Source organism: Echinops telfairi, unplaced genomic scaffold (genome assembly GCF_000313985.2).
Source record: "Echinops telfairi isolate 266 unplaced genomic scaffold, ASM31398v2 ScPeMD7_12;HRSCAF=54, whole genome shotgun sequence".
In the NCBI taxonomy this organism is placed as follows: Eukaryota; Metazoa; Chordata; class Mammalia; order Afrosoricida; family Tenrecidae; genus Echinops; species Echinops telfairi.
The window spans coordinates 8,845,641-8,863,932 of record NW_022103909.1 but is presented as its reverse complement, the minus strand read 5'-3'; the positions used below and the strand labels follow the sequence as shown (position 1 = coordinate 8,863,932).

The following is an 18,292-nucleotide window of genomic DNA, read 5'->3' as shown; positions in this document are numbered from 1 at the left end:
AGCGGTTGTGTCGGGAAGGTGAGCATCATAGAATGCCAATTTACTAGAAGAAAGTATTCTTGTGTTGAGGGAGTACTTGAGTGGATGTATGCCATATCTTAAAAGCCTCTGTAATCCCATTCAGAAGTCCCTGGGTGGTGCAAATGGTTAAGAGCTTGACTGCTAACCCAAAGGTGGACAGTTTGAGTCCACTTAGTGGTGTCTCAGAAGAAAGGCCTAGCGATCCTTAGAAAAATCAGCTATTGCAAACTATTAGAGAGTGCCGTTCCACTCTGACCCATGTGGGATTGCCATGAGTCGGGAGCAGCTGACAGGAACATGTCTAGGCTGGTAGCCCCACTCAACTTGCTTGATGGAGTTTGTTCAGCGATGGTTGACCTCGCTTTTCAAAAGATAACCTTCTTTCAACATCAAACACGATGGGGAGAAAAAAATCAACCTTTGCCCTGTGACTGAATGCTGAAGAACAAGATGGAAGCCATATGCGCCTTTCCTATAGTCTGCGGTCTGCTCTCTCATCATTGCTCGTTTCCATTGTAGTCGATTCCAACTCATGGTGACCCATGTGTTCAGAGTAGCTCGCCTCCATCGGGTTTTCAAGGCTGTTACCTTTGGGAGGTAGATTGTCAGGGCTGCCTCACCAGGTGCCTTGAGTGTACCAGCAACCCCAACTTTTCAGATAGTGTGCAGTACTTACCCATCTACAACACCGAGAACCCGCTCATTTTCCTGTACATGAGTCGGTTCTGATGTGAATCAAATACTTCTTCTTTTTTTTAGATTTTATTACGATTGCCTTTTATTATCAGTATCTTTATAACTCCAGCCTTTATTTGCCTTGGCAAGTGCATACATCAGAATATTATGTGTGGCAACAATATATGATGATATATATATGACTCGCTGCCATGGAGTCAGTGCTGACTCATAGCGACCCCCCTGTGGGTTTCTGAGTCTGTAACTGTTTACTGGAGCAGAAAGCCCAATCTTTCACCCTCAGAGCTGCTGGTGGATTTGAACTGTCGACCATGTGGATCCCAGCCCAATGGGTCACCACTACACCACCAGGGCACCACAAGATATATATTTTTATAACTATAAAGTATATAGACAACAAAACAAAATTGGATGGCCAAAAGAACAGTTTCTCATAACTCAAGTGTGCCATGAAGTCAAGGACTTTCGGTAGTATTTGCTTATTCACTTAGTTTTTTAAAAAAAATTGCATTTTGTTTTTTCAGTTAACAGCTCAGCCTCTCAACCAGTGGTTAAGCTTCCTATTGTTGCTATCATTTACTGCAAGGAACACTGTAATCTTGAAAACTAGAGCTGGGCAGCATTTTCCAGGGACTCGGGATGGACGCACGGAACATTTCTCAAGCTCCTCGTTGCTAACAAGTGGCCGTTGAGGTGAAGAAACTGATATTAGGGCTGGCTTCACTGGGCAGGGCACATTGACAGTCGCACACAAACACAAAATCCTGCCAGCCGGAGGAAAACACATCATGATTTATGATTAAATAGCCCAGACTACCTGGTGTGATGCACCATAATTCCATATTTTTGAAGGTAAGTGTAATACTTTGAACTCATTTTTCTTGAAGACCTCTATTTTTCCTACATATAACAGGTGGTGGTATAAGGGGCTTGGAAGATTTATTTAAGCAAATCATGCAGGAAGGTTGCCAGAAAACTCCAAACACAAACATCTACATCCCAAAACAGCTTAATAATTTTTTAAAATTGAGGTGATCCCTCCACCCCCACCCCGCTCCTATTTCTGTGTTAGCTACTGGCTGTAAGAAATGACATGTCTCCATTTTTTTTTTTTTGGTTCTTAGGTAGGGGTACATGCTGAAATTTGGCTGACAATCGGTGTTCTCATTAAATACTCATTTCACCCCCGTGAAGGCGTTTTGTTACCCATGGCCCAAATAGCTCAATAGAGCAGGAGCTTGAAAATATTGTGAAGATGATGTACTTGGACCCAGGGTGAGAGCATTGTACACCACCGCTCACGTTTCTTCCGAGGGTCAACGCTAACAGAAGGAGGTGGTAGGGAGACCAGCATGGATTTTCTCTTCGTTGTATCATTTCATTACACTTTGTACATAGGGCCTGCTTATCAACCTAATTATAAATATTGACTGAGGGAGGAATCACAGGAAGGATCCGATCTGAAGTTGTTCTTTCTCGAGGTCCACTGTGGGCATTGGTGGCCGCCTTCAAGTGAGGAACCTTCCTCGTCCCGACGTGTTTGGGCATAGTCCTCTATTGTTTGAGACCTCTGCGAGGAAAACCATTACCGTGGTATCACTCCTGCTTATTCACTGCAGATGCTGACGTCATCAATACTTGTTGATTCAAGGCTTATTGTGTATCTGTTTTTAAGCTGGCCTCCCTGTGGACTCTTGGAAAATCTCTTTCCTCTACTGATAGTGAGGTGTACTGCAGGCCAGCATAGCATATGTGAACAGTCCTGAAAGGAACAGGGAACATCCTATACTTTAGGGTATGCCAAATTACACTTGTTTCATTGCACAAATACTGCCTTGTCAGGGAACCCTGGCGGCACAGTGGGCTAAAGGCTGGGCTGCAAACTGAAAGGTTGACTCTTCGAGCCCATTGTCCATTCCATGGTAGAAAGAAGCCATCTGCTTCCGCATAGACTTCCTGCCCTGAAAACCCCAGGGGGGCTTTATGGTTGCTTTGCGCAGGAATGGACTTTGTAGCAGTTTGGTTATTATTTAGTGTGGTCACTTATTTCATCCTTGGAAGAAAATGAGGATCTACAGAGAAAGAAAAGCAAAAAGCAGACAACAAAGACAACCCCTATTAATAGCACTTGTTAACATTTTGGTTCATATCAGCCAGCAGTAAATTAAAATATTTAACAGTCGATATAGCGTAGGCACCACCCAATCCAAATGGCTCCTCGCTTTATACAACTCAGATCCATCTCGGGTTGTAGCTCTCTGGCTGTTTTCGCAGATTGCTGTGTGTTGGTGCGGAAGTCAAGTCTGTTCCGCTGCAGAGTGACCCTGTCTGCAACCAAACAGAACCCTGCCGGTCCTGTGCCTTCCTCACGGTTGTGGCCATTGTTGCAGCCACGGTGGCAGTCTGCCTTGTGAAGGGTCCTCCTGTTCGTCACTGCCCCTCTACTTTCCCACGTACGATGTTCTTTTCTAGGGACTGGTCTCTTCTGATAATAATATGCCATTTTTGCTTCTAAAGAGCATTCTGGCTGCGTTTTTTCCAAGAGAAATTTGTTTGTTCTTCTAGCAATACTTTCAATATTTTTCACCACCCCTTCACTCAAATTCTTCTTTGGCCTTCCTTATTCTTTGTCCAACTTTTACATGCAGATAAGGCATTAGAAAATCCATGGCTTGGGTCAGGGGCACCTGAGTCCTCAAAACGACATGCTTGCTCTTCAGCACTTTGACGAGGTATTAGGCAGCAGCTTTGCCAAATACAGTGTGTCATTTCATTTCTTGACTGCTGCTTCCGTAGGCATTGGTTGTGGAGCCAAGCAAAATGAAATCTTTGACAACTTCAATTCCCCCCCATAGATAGACATGCAATATATTCTAAATAGTGAACTTGATTACCTTGGCCTCTCCTAAAATGACTGAAGCTCTCAAGGCTAATTAATTATACATGCATGAATTAATCAATTCATTAATAGATGTACAAAAAATAGGATTTAAGCCCACAGAATTTAGAAATGCTTATTTATTAATGAGTTTATTTTTACCTGTCTTGTTGAGTTTATGAGACACTGATAGGTTTCAGTTTCATAAATGCAGAGTGTGTATCTTTTTAAAAGAAGAGAATAGAAAAAAATAAATAATCAGAAGAAGAGAATTCCACAAGAGATGAAGTGTATCCCTCAATCGTGTCCCCATCCTGCTTCCTCTCCTGGGGATTCCCGTGGGAACTCAGTGGGCGTCATCTCTCTCTATGCCCCCTGCCACCGCCCTATCACAGAGAAGAAAAAAGGGATCCAGGGGTCTTAAACATACAAGATTATGGATTTGAGTAATTGATGGGAGTAATGTTGACGCCTTCAGCAACAATAAACTGTGAAATCTGGGTTTATGGAAGAAGGAGAGGATTTACAGTGTTTAGGTATTTCCCCTAGTTATGCTTATGATTATAATTTGGAAGATATACAATATCATCACGAGCGTGGAATTAAGTGATTAACCTCCTACAACCAGGATTGAAGGCCTCCAAATATGAAAAGTGTATAATTAAGGTGCTCCCCTGGAATTGCATGGACGCGCCAGATTTCTCTGTCAATTACTGTTTTGGTTCTAGCCAGCCTCGGCTTTCCCTTGTCTGAAAAAAAAAAAAAAAAGAGTGGTTTGGACTAGATGATATCTGGCGTTCCTTCCAGCTTGCTGATACCATAATTAAATATTAACAATCCCTGAATTGAGTCTGGAAATGTTTGATTTCAGCTTGAGATTTGCAAAAAAGCTCTTCAGAGCTCTTCCTGAAAACTTACCAGTGTCCTGACCAAGAAAGGAGGCCACTGGGTGCTGAAAGGCGGCAAAGGAAAAGACAGGAGATAGAGTTTAGAAGGCCCCGGGGAGATAACTCTGTCATTCTTCCACGTGGTTGTTACCAATCAGAGAATCTAGTCCAAAAGCTGTGGAATTTCATGCCTGGAATAGAATCTCTCATTTGTTTTCACTGTAATTCACAGGGACGCACGTAACTTGGTAGGGTACTGATTGCTCAGTGCACCTGCTGCTGTAGTTCATTGAGAACCTGCCAGAGTCAGAGGCCTCCCCAAGAAGAAGCACACCCCTAAGCAGCCCAGAGTCCAGTCCTACGCCAGCTCTTACTCCCCAGCATTTCTATTACACCCAAGGCATGTGCTTTCCTTATATTGTGTTCATGGCATTTCGATAATATGATATTAGACGAGTAACTGATTATTAGTTAGACCTGAGCACTCAGACCCGAGTTGGTTCTTGCTTCATAGAGCAACTATAAGGGAGATGATAGTAATCATGAGGGTGGTCCTTTTAATAACCCAGAGCGAAATTTGCTCCCACGGAGTGGATTAATCATAAGAACAGCTCGTCTTCCTTGAAGGAACATGGTGTTACAGTGGTGCAGCGCCTGGTCGGTACTGAGTGGGTTGGTGGTTTGAGCCCACCTACCCACTCCTTGGGAGACAGACCTGGTGATCTACTTCTGTACAGATTTCAGTGAGGAAAACCCCACAAGGCAGTTCCACTTTGTTACTTTGGGTCCCTATGAGAAGGCATCGACTTGGTGGCACCCAACATCAACAACAGCCTTTTGGGTATGTGCTGCGTACCTGGTGGATGAGCCCGAAGTCATGGTCACACCTGGGGCTGGAATTCAGAGTCAGCCACTGAAAACCACCAGCTGTGCTGAGGCAGCAAGAAGAGGCTTTCTACTGTCATGAAGTTGGTCTTGCAAACCCACAGGGACAGTTCTGAAGCTGTCCTATAGGTCGCTGGAAAAACTCGATGGGAGCGAGATGGGCCAGGTGCTCTTCTCAGGGCTTTACATTAATCCAGTTATTCTCACAACAGTCTGGCTGGGTGGGTAGTTTTGTGATCCCGTTTTTTTGCGGATGAAAAACACGGGCCACAGAAAGACTAAGTCCAAGGCCGAAGGCATCCATAGCAAGTGGCTGAGCTGGGAACCGAGCGGAGGCCGACTCGCTTCCAAGTCAACACTGCTAACTCCCCTAGCTCAGCAGCCCCGTCTCTTAGAAGACACACTGAAGAGGCCTTCATAGATGTGAACAGTGGCCTGTACTTACAGAGCCACAGCTATGCATTGCCCCCTGTCCGTCTGGGTCTCATCTGCCTGCGTACACGTCAGTGGTCTCCTCAGGTGTTTCTCTTGTGATGTGAAAGGGGAAATTGCTCTTCATTATTTCCCCTTAATGGTTTTAAAGACCCCCAAATGCTCGCAGTGTGCAGTCGGTGGCCCCGGGCGCTGAGTCTCCCTGCGGCAGTGGCTGTGATGGCGCGATCAGGAAAGGGCCACACTTGAACTAGATCTTATTTTCCCAAAATAATATTAATCTACTTTAATTTAGATAAGTTGTTTTAGTTTGGTTACTCAAATGCTTAATCACTTTGATGAAGTGAATATAAGAGGTTGGTAAATAACTTGATTAAGAGGTTTTAAATATTCTCCAAAGTTACAAAAATAAAAGGTCATACTTATTAGTTGAAAATAGAGTGGAAGTATGTCTCCTGGCTAAGTTCTTCTGTAAATAAGTAAACTTAACTTATTTGAATATATGAAAAGCAACATTTCCTGGTTCTGTTGTTTCACTTTATATTTTTATCCGAATGCTATACTATAATGATGTCTTCACATTAATCACGGTTTAACTCATCAAATGTTTATTCCCTCATATTTTTTTAATTGACTAAGAATAAGCTCCACCACCTGTGTCTGTCAGTTTGTCAAACTGTGGTGGCTGCATGTGGCTGGGATGCTGGAAGCTACACGACTGATATTGCAGATATCCAGCAGGACTAGCCATGGTGGATAGGTTTCAGGAGAACTTCAACACTTGGACACAGGGGAATGATCTGTTGATCTGCTTCTGAAAATTAGCTAATGAAAACCTGTGGATTATGGCAGACACTCTGCCATTTATTCAGACTCAGAGGGACTTCACAGGACAGGGTAGAACTGCCCAAGTGGGTTTCCGAGACTGTAACTCTTTACGGGAGTAGAAAGCCTCATTTTTCTGCTGCAGAGAGGCCGGTGGTTTTGAACTCTAACATTGTGAATCACAGCCCAACTCATGGCCACCAAGCCAGTAGGACTTCAGCAGAACATTGTTCAAATCCCTTGCTTTGGTCTCCCGTCATAAGGAGGGAACAGTTGTTGCAGAGGAGGACATTGTGTTACATGAAGCAGAGAATCGTTTCGGATGAAGGAGACTCTGAGATGGATTGACACGGCTTCCACCGTGTTCTTGAACATAATTCCTGAAGGAACCATCATGGAATCATAAGATTTTCCTTAATTGAGGAAGCAGTGTCCTGAAGCCATTAAAACAAACCAGCCCACATTTACTCTTTGTCTAGCATTGGGAGTGATAGAGCCCATATGCTAGAGTTCATGGGCTCGCTCTTGAGCCCCCGGTGAGATGGCAGGGGCGTTACAGAAGGAAGTGATGAAACTGTCATCCGCGCTCCTGCCAGGGATAGCGCTTGCCTCTCCAGGCTCTCTGGCCTCACCTCTGCACTCTTGAAGTTATTTCATCTTTTCTTCTGTTCAAGCTGCCCTGCCCGTGAGTGGGTGTGTGTATGTACACATGCGCATGCATATGCTCAGCTGACAAAGATGTCAAAGAGTGAACAATTCTCCACACCTGCCCTTTCTTGGCCTCGCCCCACACTGCCGCAGCAAGAGGCATTTCGATTCTGGACCTTCCTGGGCTTTCCAGAGCACACTCCCCTACGACAGTGCGACCCGTTTGTCTTCATGCCCGACCGTTTGTCACTGCATTGGCGCCTGGGAAGGGACAGTGTTTTCCATTTCTTTGATTGTTCTCACTATTAATCATTGCAGAATCTTATTATTACGGCCCCGATATCAATCAGGAGAAACAAATTTGATTTCTAGCATTCGAATGTAGTTTTAAAAAAAAGGTGAGGACAGGAAACTTCTGATGCAAATAGAGTAGCTGACAAAGAATAACTACGGTCCCAAGCTCTTGCGATTATAATCATTCGCCGACCTCAGCCACTTTTTGTATAGCCCATGGAATGACTGTTTGATATTTATTATAAAGAATATTAAGGGTCTTGATTAACTGAACCTTTCCTCTTTTTTTGTTTCATGTAGCAGTGAAAATAGATTGTTCTATTATCATTCATGCAAGAAAATGTATAAAATTATTCATAAATGTATTTTAAACTAGAGATATGTTAGTGTATTTTTGGATGTACTATGCAAAAAAATTTCGTTTTCATATTTGAATGGCAGGCAGATGATTATAAATTCCTACTGAATATTAATCATCACCCTCATATGACTGGTGGTTAAAGCACTGAAAGTCAGCCAGGAAATGTAAATTCTTAGCCTCATTGTGGACTTTTTATGTGATTTTGTTTCAAGTTTAAAATTGACTGCGTGACCTTTGGATAAGAAGAATCACTGTTCCCAAGAAGCCCAAGGGCAGTGTGCTGCTACCACGGCTCAGCATCCCCTCCTCTCCTCTCCTGTTCCTGTGAGCTGGACTTTCTTGGCTCTCCTCCCTGCAGCTGATGGTTTCTTCATGGTCTCCTGCTTCCTAGGCCAGCCTTCAAACACGTGTATTACTTAGAGCACAGCCCTGGCCCGCTTCAGTCCTTGCTCTACTGTATGACCCAGGCGTGGCCATCAAGTGCATTCTAACTCACAGGGACCCTCCGGGACAGAGTGGAACTGCTCCCAAGACTATGAGTCTGATGGGAGGAGATCGCTTCATCTATCTTTCTCCGACAGAGTGGCGGGTAGGTTTGAACTGCTGCCCTTGCAGTCAGCAAGCAGCCTAATGTTTACCCTACCCTGCCACTGGGGCTCCTCTACTGTTTGAATCCCCTCTGAACATCACAGGGATGTGAATCACTTTGCTATCATGCACAGCATGCTGGAAACAAATATGGCAGGGCCCATCTCAAAGCTGTTGTAGTTTTTAATATTTCATGTTTTCTTTCCAATTGAGGTTTTCCTCTGCTGTGTTGTTTTTGTTATCTTTTTGTTTCTTTGTTTTTGTATGTGTTTGGGTGGATGAAATCGAGGCTAGGTAAATCTGTAGACAGTAACTGGATTAATGCCTTCTTGGAGTGTGGCAGGGGAGGTTGGGGGAAAGGGGTGCTAATATCAAGGAGTATAAGAAAGAGGAAGATGTTCTAAAATTGATTGTGGTAATAATTGTAAAACTTTTTGATATGATTGAACTATTGAATTGTATGATATGTGGATTATGTCTGAATAACATTGTTTTTTTTTAAAAAAAAAGTTCATGGAAAAATCCCATTATCTTTTCATGTGATTTTTCCATGAATTTTTTTACTCCATCTCCTATGTGTTTTCTGAGGACAGTGCCATTCACACCTATGGCCTGTAAGTTCTGACCTGCTCCGTAAGTGTTAACCCCCCTCCCTGGTCACCTCTCCCAGGATTCAGCCCCATCTGCTCTTCCTTCTCAGTTATTCATTCTTTCTCCTGCTCTCCCTGCCCTTGGGCCTCCTCCAGCTGGTTCGCCAACAATGCCTCCAAACCAAGTTCACTGCTAGCGGGTCATTTCTGACCCAGTGACCCTAAAGTGGAATTACCCATCAGTCTCCAAGATTGTCCGTCATGATGGGACCAGAAAGCCTTGTCTTGTGCTAAAGATGAGGAGTCGAACTATGCCACCGGGGCTCCTTAATGACACCCCAGCCCGCAGCAAAGCACCTGGCACAGAACATGTTCAGTGAGGTAATAGTCATAGCTGAACTCACTGACAACAACCCCCCCCCCCACCCCACACAGGAACATACACCTCTTCCTGTGTTCTCTGTCAATGGATAATACCTGTGGTCCTCCCAGCCAAAAAGCTGGGAGCCACCCTTGACTTCTTCCTGTCTGTCCTCACACCACCCTGCTTCCTCCCTTTGCCCCACATCGAGTCAAACAACAAGTCCTTTAGAGTCTTAGCTTTGCCTCCTTTGTTTTTCAGTCAGCTGCCTGTCTTCCATCCCCAATGTCAGCCCCTTGGTCCTTCCTCATCCTGTTTGCAGGTTATCTGCTGTGAGCACACTTCGGAACATGTCGCTCTCCCACCTCCCACCTCCCACTTCAGTGAAACAAAGACTCACGTTGCCAAACATGCAACCACTGCCCGTGGGGTTTCTGTGCTTTCTATATGGGACACCACTCTACAGTTTTCATTCTGCCCCACTTTAGTGTTTAAGTTTATTAAAATGCCCATCCAAACCTTAAAGAGATTTTTCTGAGAAAATTGGATAAAATAATTCACTCATATTAAATTGTTAAATGATTGAAAGATGAGGAAAAAAATGGAACTCAAGAGCATGGTACGGAAACTTGGTGTGGAGGCTCAGCTGTGCTGTGTGGCCGTGAACGGTGTCTCCCCCCCCTTCACTGTGTCTTCCTTTTGAAAATGAGGTCCCAATAGTAAGTGCCTAAGAGTTTTTTGTGAAGATTGAATAACATAATGCATGTGGCGCATTCAGCACAAGGTCAGGTACCCAGTAAATTCTCAATGAACATGAACAAAATCAGCACAAAACTCAAACTCAGACCCACATACGTTTACATCCCACATAGAAAAGATGATGGTCACAGTGGGTATTTCTGTATGGTGGGGTTAGAACACTCACACACATGAGTATAACACATGAGGATACAAATGAAGATTTCAAAACCTTTGCTCCAGTCACGTCATTATGGTCAAGTTTACTTTGCGGAGGCAGCCAGTCACTTTCAAGATGTTCAAGGTCGAATTAGCACAGATGAGGGAAGTTAGGTGCCACCCTACTTTAGGATCACCAAGGAACAGAGGGTGCAAAGAAACACCTTCTCCTAGAACTCACAGATAAAGGAAGACTTCCCTTGTACTCAGGGCTCTGAATTTGGGTTTCTAACTTCCTTAACTGTGAGAAAGCAAATTGTTGTTCATTCAAGCCACCACTGTAGTGTTGCTGTTACAGTATCACTATGAAACTGAGACATCCCCAGGAACATCATGTATCCATTTAGTCATTCCTTGGAGAGTTGAGTGAACTCCACCTATTCAAATCCTGCCCAGACCAACTCAGGTATACGCCTTCTCCACCTTTCTGTGCAGCCAGATTGCCCTGCAGGGAGCTCTGTTCTAGAATAGATCGTGCTATGTGTAGTTCATATTCCTTTCTTCCTTTGAATGTCCAGCACTTACTGTTGGGCTTCGCATGTTTGCTGACAGAGGGAATTTAGGTTTACTAGCCAGAAGTTGCGTGGCCTTCATTCCCAGCTTGCACAAAGAAAACCCCACCTACCTTTGAAAATGTCCATGATCCCTTGCTTAGTTCCTTTCCTAGTTCATTGCCCAGGGAGACACTCGAGTGAAAGAGCTAATCAAAGAAGGAACAGATCTTTTTCAAAGATAAAGGCTGCTCTTTTGAAGGGAGGGATTTGGTGCAATATTGAATCTGATACAATCTTGGACCTATCAACCTGGTGTGCAGTGTTGACAGCCACAAGACAAGGCAAAGGACAAAGGTCACGGGGGCAGAGTTGGACCTTTCTCAGCCACCTGGAGTTAAGTAACCTTCCGGGGCAGAAGGACTCCTACTTTTCAGAGGTCAACATTGGGGACATGTGAATCAGGGGCTAGTGTTGATGTGGTTCTCAGCCCCTTGTGAGGGGGTTTGAAAGGACCTCCAGCTCATAGACCCAGGAGGAACTGGGAGAGGGTCCAGAGGAAACATAAACTTGTGGAAAGTCATGAAGAAAGACGTAAAAACGGGGGACTATTCAAGAAAGAGACCCGTATAACGTCATGGTTTCAAGGTCTGTGAAGGAGACAGAGATTAGTGATTCAGATTTTCTTAGACTTTCTACTCCCATGTCGCATCTCGGAACCCCCCAGGGGCGCTTCACCATTGTCTTACTGGGTCAGCATGACTCAATGGCAGTGGATTTATTTTTCGTTTGTTTGGAGTGCCAGAGAATAAGACAATTGCTTTGAACTATCACGTAGACTTCTAAGGGATGAATTAAAAGGTGGTTCAGAGAAGAGGAGGAGTCAAGATGGTGTCCAGGTAGAAGCACCCGCCCAGTTCTCCTGTTGGTAGATTTGAAAATTAAGAGGGAGGAATGGGAAGCAAGCTCTAGGAGAAAGCAGCAGACTGATGGTTCCCAAGGGCCTTGTGGGGAGGTGAGGTGGGGAAAGGAGCCTTGAGCAAACAAGGCCATTCACAGGGGAACCACTAGGGAATTAAAATCAACAACCAGGAGGACTTAGAGATCTCAGTGGTGTTAGAGCAACAACAATCTAACTGAGAGGAATTACTAAGAGGCAGAAGAAGGGCGAGCATGATGGTGGGACAGGAGGAAGGTAAAAGGAAACAGAGGAAAGATCTAGGAAGCAAATCTATGGATACAGGTATAAACATAGGCGTGCAATTATGTAAATATATTAATTCATAAAAATAGAGGTACTGGCCTATGTCGCTATATTTAAATGGCAATACATTGGAGAAGTGGATGGACTATGGGCTTATTCAAGCCCTCTCTCATCACAATAACACTTTTTCTAACCTGGCATTCTGTGATGCTCACCCTCCCAGCACAATTGCTGAAGACAAAATGGGTGCATAAGCAAATGTGGTGAAGAAAGCTGATGGTGCCCAGCTATTAAAAGATATAGCATCTGGAGTCTTAAAGGCTTGACGTTAAACAAGTGGCCGTCTAGCAGAGAAGCAACAAGCCCAACAAAAGAAGCACACTAGCCTGTACAATCATGAAGTGTCGATGAAATGAGGTACCAGGTACCAGAAGACCCCAAACAAACAAACAAATAAAAACACATATTGTTGAGAACGAGGGGGGTTGGAGCAGAGACCCCCAAGTCCATCTGTAGACAATGGGACATCTCATCACAGAAGAGTCACAGGAAGGAATGAGTCAACCAGGGCACAGTATAGCACTGATAAAACACACAATAGCCCTCTGGTTCTTTGAGGCTTCCTCACACCCCCACTATCATGACCCCAGTACTGCCTTTCATGTCTGGCAGTGAGCACGTACATGAATACAGATAAAGAGCTCACGACACATGGAATGTAGGCCAGATAAACCTCTCAGGAACAGAAATGGGAGTAGTGATACCAGGAGGATAGGGGGAAGATAGGGGGAACTGATCACAATGATTGATGCATAACCACAACAGAAATGTGGGTGAAGGGAGACAGTGGTCAGTGTAAGATACAAAAACAATAGTAATTTATAATTTATCAAGGGGTCACAAGGGGGGAGGGGAGGGAGGGAAAGAGAGGAGCTGATACCAAGGGCTCAGCTAGAAAGTCACAATGTTTAGAAAATGATGAGAACATATGTACAAATACACTTGATACAATTGATGTATGGAATGGTATAAGAGCTGTAAGAGCCCCCAATAACAATGAGTTAAAAATAAAGTTTTTCCAAAATATCTTTTCACGTCTCTAACATTCTATCAGTTATACATACTAGTCAGTTGATCATTTTTAACATTCAAGTTATTGTAGTTGGGTTTTCTCAGCTTAGACACGTGATCAAAAACGGGAAGAGAAGGGAATGAATGATACTGAGTAGGACCTACTGATGGCAGGCACTGCGTTTTCATGCATCCCAATTGTCAAACCTCATCCCAGTTACTACTCATGGCCAAGAGTAAGGAGTATTATCCCCTTTATTTGGGGAGGGTGGAAACTGTGGTTTGGAGCGCTCATTTGGCAAGTGGCAATCTTAGACTGATATTTCAGTGCAGAGTCTGAAATCCCCATGCTTTGCTTGAATTTATCCAAACCTGTGATGAATCGAGTGTTTACCGAGCTGCCTGCATGCTCCAGTCTCTCTGCGACATTCCATACCAGCCAGTCACAGGTCCCCCCCAAACCTTCACCTTTGAGAATAACCACACATTCGATCCAGTTTAGGTACTTTGTGTGTTCAAACGATCATCAGTGCTGCTTCTCAGGCTGGACAGATCCAAAGTGCATCCTCTCTGGTACAGCAGAGAGAAAAAGAGAACTGTGTTTCACTGTAATCACATACATTGTAACTCAACGGCACACCTTGGACTGTCTCGGCAGTGAAGGCCGGCACCAAGGTTAGGTACTACACAGGCACATCAAGGATTGTATGGAGGTGAATAATCCCTCTCGAGATTTAACCAAGCCTTCGTGGTTCTGACCTGAGGTGCCAGGCCTTTTTGCTAGTGCCTCTGTGGTTTGTTGTGCCCAGTTTGGAAAATACAGAAAGCTCAGGACTAAAGCAAAAATTTCCACTATAGTTCCCAGCCAAAAGTAAACCACTGTGAATAGTGCTCTTCTTTTCAGCCATTTTCTGTGCAGGTGTGCTGTACCTGTGATAGCCTGACTTTTCACAAAGCTTGGCTTCCCTATCTTAAAAAAAGTTTCACCAATCATATTTAATGACTTCATGGTATTTTATCACATAGATTCACTTGAAAACATTCACTGGTAAACAGTCAACAGATGTGTTTGTTTGTTTGTTTACTATAAGCTGTGTTAAAAAGCCCTGGTGGTCCAGTGGATCAGGGGTCCTCAAACTACGGCCTGCGGGCCACATGTGGCCCGCCGAGGACATTTATCCGGCCTGCCAGGTGTTTTTGCCCCGTTTGTTTTTTTACTTCAAAATGAGATATGTGCAGTGTGCATAGGAATTTGTTCATCGTTTTTTTTTTTTTTTTCCAACTATCGTCCGGCCCTCCAACTGGTCTGAGGGACAGTGAACTGGCCCCCTGTTTCAAAAGTTTGGATTAAGTATTGGACTGCTAATACAAGGTTAGTGGTTCTAGCCTCTGAAACTCTAATGAGCAGTTCTCCTCTGTCCGGTAGGTTTGCGTTGAGTCAGAATGGACTCCCTGGGTTTGTGTTTTGGATGGAGCCCTAGCGGTGGAGGGGTGACAGGTGGGCAGGTGGAACCCCCAGCAGTTCCACGGGAGAAAGACGGGGCTCTGTATCCCGTCCAGTCTCAGTCTCGGAAACCACCTGGGCTCGCCAGGAGTCAGCACTGACCTCCTGGCAGTGAGTTTGGGGTTGGGTTTGTTACGGCTAAGACAGTGGAGGACCCCCATCAGGACCCTCACTCTGGGGGAGGAATTGGCCAATAAGAGACAGTTGTCATCTGGTACAGGGGTGCAGGGGGCTGTGGGAAGGAACTTGACAATTCAGCTGTAATTTGCATCATTGTTCCTGATTAGGTTAGATTTAGGGCATGTCAGAACTTAACAAAATAATATGCGATACAAAAATAATATAAGATATTTGTAATTTTAAATATTTATCCACATTTTAGATTATTTTATGAAACTTTCACCGAGTGGAATTACTGAACTACTTATTCAAACAAGAACAATACGGGTGATTTTTATTTGCTTTTTGAGAACACTGGCTATTGTTCAGTTACTCTCAAGGTAATTCCCATTCTCAAGGTGAAGATTCTGCCCCAAACATTCCCAGTGCCCTGTTCCACTTTGTAAGGAACCCTGGTGGCAGAGTTGGTTGTCCATGGGGCTGCTAACCTCACGGTGAGCAGTTGGAGACTCCCAGGCGCTCTGCGGGAGGAAAGAGGTTCCCACAGAAACCCACTGGATCCCTGTGAATTAGAACAGACTCAGTGGAGGGGGTGGCTTGGCGTTGGTATTACACGTTGTGATCTCTATAAGCTGTATGTAACCCACCGCTGGAACGATGGTGTGTCAAATGAGGCTAAGACAAGAGCGAACCCTACTGCAAAGCTCTAGGGAGACCGAGGCCGGGGGATTGTGTTTGGGCCGCGACCACCCTGCTGTTTGTCCTCATCTCAGATGTTGGTTCCATCTGACTCAGGCTTCAGGGCTGTGCTCACAGAGCCTGGCTCTTATCTTGGAAATTCAACAGGTGAACTTAAAGCACATTGTGAAATGTAAACAGCTTATCAACAGAACAAGCATAACTGTTTATCCTTGAATCAGAGCCTCCTGGTCTGTTATCAGAATGGAAAGAAACCTTTGGATATCATATAATCGTCCCTGCCCAAATGGCAGATGAAGAATCGAGGCTTTGAAAAGTTAAAGCAGTTGTTTAAACATAGAATTAAAATGCATATCTTGATTTACCTGGTGGCTGTCTGTGCCACTTGGTCGTTAGCCTTGGTTTTCTTGCAAGGAGTTCTTTTCTTTCTAATTCAGGACTTTCTTCTCTGTTGTTTTCTTTTAGGGTGATATCCTTTGTGTGATACTCCTTTTTTTTTGGTTGCTGGAATGCACATGCATGTTAATGTTTATTAGTAGCAGAGGATGTTGGTGAGTCTGCACTTCTCTTTCTACTTTTGCCCTTAGCCTGTTCATCAGTTTGACTGTTGACCTCTCTACTTATCTTGGCCTCTTTGCTGATTGGAAAGTTTCTGCTGATGCCGGCCAAAGCAATCAGCTTGCCTTATTTCGCTCATTTAGTCCCTTTGAGTAACTTTGTTGTTGGGTTTTGCTTTATGTTTTAAGAAGCAGTACATCTTCCATTGATAATGTAAATGTGAGGGTCTGGTGCTGGAATAAAGAAAACCCAGTTTTTAAAAGACCATGTTCAGGATAGAGAGGCTAGCCAAGACCCCCGATGTGTTAATTTTATGTTGGCTGACAAATAACAGTTGATAAAGCTTTGCTGTGAATACACATGTATATATTTGTGTAAATGTCCATAAACTTGTTTAGGTATACTAAATTTTCCTTCTAAGGCCAAATGTCTAAAAACATTAGCATTGCTTTATGTTTGGAAAAACCAGCAGTTTAGATTCTCAGCAAACTTTGGTAACCAAAGTTTCAAGAACAGTGTAGAGTGAGCAAGCCCTTTCAGTTACGAGAAGAAGGAATCATTCTTCAGTGACCTCAAGTCTTTTATGTTGGCAGTTCATCCTTAATTTAAAGGGCAATGGCGAGAAGAGCATTTGTCGCCGCCTGGACTACAGCTTACAGAGCCTCCAGCAGCAAGGCCTGCAGGTCATGAGGAACCAGGAAAGACTTGGGAAGACTAAGGAGACTTACGATGTAATGCAATGTGGAATATCATGGGTTAGAGCCGGGGGTTTAAAAAAGGACATAAATGGAAAAACTGATGAAATTCATTTAAGGTCTGGAGTGTTGTTAAGGGGGGAAAAAAGTAACAATGATGAAGGGTTTTAGAAGAGTAGAAAATGCTTATCATATGGAAGCAGAGGTCTTAATAACATTTACTGAATTTTGAAAGAGGCAGAGTATTTTTAACTTTCTGGTTGAGAAGCTAGATATCTCTGTGGCCATCAATCCATCCGGGTTCTATCAGACCCAGGTTCCGTTGGGACTCTTCAATGGAAAGGCTGACTTACTGCATGGTGTAAAGCTCAAGACGTCTGTGATCCTGTTGCCCAAACTATCGAGAAAACTTTGTTAATCAATAGTAAGTGAAAGGAATGGGAAGGAGAAATGGTGGGTGATCACCAGCCTTGAGGACTCTCAAGGTCATGAACTGTACAGCAAAAGATAAAACAGCAACAATGCCTACTGCCTCAGAAGTATTTGTAACTTTTGAGATAAGGGGAAAGAGTAGAAAAAAAGAGAGCATCTCTGAAATTTCAACCCAAATAGATTATTTGTATCTTACCTATTTTATATGTTTTACAATGTTGCTTTTGTCCCAAACATTTATGTTGCATAGTATGTAAAATGTTTCTTCCAAACATCTGTCTATTATTGATGTCCACCTTCTGTTCCTATTTTAAAGAGCTTACTGTGGTAAATTTTTTGGGTTTTGGAAATTCATAATTTTTTCTTTTGTATACTGAAATTACATATAAGGGCATGTGTAAGAAACACGATTTCTAAGAAAGATTAAGTTAAATTTTCTCAGCCATGTTTTTATAATGAAAACTCCTATACTTGGCAGTTTGGGACAGCAGTAATAATTATGGTCTTGATTGTGGGGTTGCTTGATCCTGTAGGGTTGCTCTGCGTTGGAATGGACTCAGTGGCCATGGATTTGAATTTGAGTTTATAGGGTTACTGTAAGGAACATTTGAGCCCTACACACAGTTTTATTGTGTCCTATAGGATTACTATATGGAGGCCTGATAGCACTGTCTTGTAGGCATTAGACTGCTAACCAAGGGTCAGTGGTTCAAACCCAACAGCTACTCTGTAGGAGAAAGAGGAGGCTTTCTGTCCCTGTAATCTGTCTAGGAAGAAGTACAGCCAGAATGCTCTTTAGAAGCAAGGGTGGCGAGACGTTGCCTCACATACTTGGACACGTTTTCAGGAGAGAAGCTCCTAGAGACGGACATGATGCTTGGTGGAGTCATTGAAAGAGGGAAAGGCCCTCCCACAGGTGGATTGACGTAGTAGCTGCAACAATAGAGTCAAGCAAAGGAACAATTGTGAGGATGCCACTGGGCCTCGGTGTTTCGCTGTGTGGTACATAGGGTTGTTTGAGTCACAGCCGACTTGATAGCATACAACAACAACAACAACAACAACAATCTGCTCTGTGAAGATAATCCAACCTTG

The 18,292-nt window shown here is 43.8% G+C and overlaps 1 protein-coding gene and 1 pseudogene across 1 annotated transcript in view; both read left to right on the top strand.

Annotated features, from left to right (window-relative positions):
• Positions 1–18,292, top strand: part of ANO6 (anoctamin 6) — a 207,447-nt gene that overhangs the window by 24,801 nt on the left and 164,354 nt on the right. The window lies entirely within an intron of this gene.
• Positions 1–18,292, top strand: part of LOC101641552 — a 119,062-nt pseudogene that overhangs the window by 99,910 nt on the left and 860 nt on the right.